Source organism: Microtus ochrogaster, chromosome 10, assembly GCF_000317375.1.
Source record: "Microtus ochrogaster isolate Prairie Vole_2 chromosome 10, MicOch1.0, whole genome shotgun sequence".
In the NCBI taxonomy this organism is placed as follows: domain Eukaryota; kingdom Metazoa; phylum Chordata; class Mammalia; order Rodentia; family Cricetidae; genus Microtus; species Microtus ochrogaster.
Genome location: NC_022016.1, coordinates 63555282 through 63557762, shown reverse-complemented (window position 1 = coordinate 63557762; position 2481 = coordinate 63555282).

Genomic DNA, 2481 nt, shown 5'->3' with positions numbered 1-2481 from the left:
TGACTCCCACCTCTCCTGGGAGCAGGCTTAGTCCAGAAACCTCAGGCCTGTTCCTCCCAGGAAGTCTTGTTAGGCAAGAGCAGCCACGATGGCCCCCACTGACCTGTCCCAGTTCTTTGGGTTAGCCTAGAGACTCTTGATCCCTGAGGACCTCTGGCCGCACCACACTGCTATTTTAAACAGCTTTTAAGTCTCCCATGTGGTTTAAATTGTAATTCACTCCTCAGAGCAGGAGAGCATGGCAAGCCGCCCTGACAAGCTCACACCACCTGCAACAATGCCCCCCCACATCATCTTGACAGCAGGGAGCTGTTACAATTCAAACAACACTCTGCGTTTTGAAAGGAAAATTATGGTTTTTCAGAATGCAGCTGGTGCACGGGTGAATAGGATGAAGCCTCTCTGAAGCATCCCCCCTCATTTTATGATATGAAAATAATAAAAAGAAGAGTCAGCATGTGACTTACTTAAAAGGCTGTCCAAAAGCCGCGGAGCACAAAGGCGAAGGCGCCATTCTGGTCGGCAGTCATAATCTTAACAAAGCCAAGAAGAGCAGATCATCTCACACTGATTTCTCCTCTATTGGGAGAGTTAACTTTGTTGGTGCTGTGAAACCCTCTCGCAAAGAACATCTGTTCTTTCCTTACAGCAGGCTATCCAGTTTGCCAGTTCTGCAAGGGAAACCCCCGCAATGGACTCTTCCCCAAGGGAACTTAGCCGGTGTTTTCCACAGGGGAGACCGTACCTATCGAACCACGTCAACACTGCCAAGGCACACTGCCCAGGCAATGGAAACAGATTCTTTTTTTCCCCGCATGTGAAAATCACTGCAGAAAGCAGTGTTGGCAGGTAGTCTGCCTGACTTCACGTCAACCACTCAGGTGTTGCCACTGGCTTCCAGGAAAACCTCCACACACGCTCTCTGATGCTCCTGTGCTTGTATGTATTTTCTTTCCTCTGTCACCCTGTGGCACTGGCGTGCCAGCCCTCTTGATGCTGTGGTGTTTGCCCATCTCTGAGTAGATGCCTCCTCCATACTGTATTCCAGGCTGCCAGTGGCTGAGAAGAAATGCCCAATTGCATACCATTGTGTGTCATATTTCCATTGCACGAAAACAAATAACATCAAGAATGTAAGGAACAGCGAAACAATTGTGAGGTTTTGAGGCCACCCCACCATTTGTTTGCTTTATTTTTTAGACAGGGTCTCGCTGTATATTCCTGCATGGCCTGGCACTTGCTATGTAGACCAGGCTAGCCCTGAACCCACAGATCCACCAGCCTATGAGTACTGGGATTAAGTTTGAGAGTTTTGAGGGTTTGTTGTCTCGAGGCAGGGTTTTCATGTAGCCTAGCCTTGAATGTAGCCCAGGATGACCTGGAACTTCTGATCCTCTCCTTTGCTTCCTGAGTGCTGGGATTACAGGTGTGAACTGTATGGTTTACACAGTGCTGGGGACTGAACTCAGGTATGCCATGTGGGTACTTTAATTACCAACTGACTCACAGCAGCTCCTGTTTGAAACATTTTTTACTTTATTTTTTAACTATTTTTAAAAATTTTTCTTTTATGTGCATTGGTATTTTGCCTGCATGTATGTCTGTGTGAGAGTGTCAGATTCCCCTGGAGCTGGAGTTACAGACAGGTGTGAGCTGCCATGTGGGTGCTGGGAATTAAACCCAGGTCCTCTGGAAGAACAGCCAGTGCTCTTAACCACTGAGCCATCTCTCCAGCTCCCTGAAATATTTTAAAATCATATTCTTACACATTTTGGCCATAACTGGTGACTGTGTTTAGTAACATTCTCTCAAGACTCTTGAATAATAAGCAATCCATTCTTATGAGCCAGGCTAGCCATTACTGCTCTCTGGGGACCTCCAGGTAAAACTAAAACACACTAGGCACCTATCTAATCTTGACCTCCCCATCAATAGACCCCCCCCCCACACACATAATATCTTATCAGTCTTATCAGTTCTCCAGTCACCCAGGGTCCCTTGTTCTCACTTTATATCAGCACTCCTATACAGGAGAATCCGGGACTCCCCCTGAGGACCAGCCCCAAACAGCAGCATTTTAGCTTGCTCTACTGGCTGCTTCCATCTGACCTCAGGGCTGTCATCCCCTCCAAGTCCAGATGGTGCCATCAGCTTTCTCTCTGCATAGCCCCCTCCCCCCTTCCACGCTCCCCTCACCCTGTTGGACAGGTTTAATGCAACTCCCTGGCACCTCCTCTGTCCATGTGATGCAAAGCCAGCAGATCTGAGACAGAAGAGCCAAGAAAACCAGGTGCTAAATCACGCAAGGTCAGGCTTCCTGGCAGCTCCCAGCCACCCCGTGTCCCAGACAGCCTTTCCGCCAGAATTGTTCTAAGTCGTACACATTCCCCATGGCTTGCACTGCTGTGCCGTACAATCTCAAGGATGGATGGAGCCTTTCAGACATTAAGCCTGTACCACAGTCTGCTCCTGCAGCCGCCC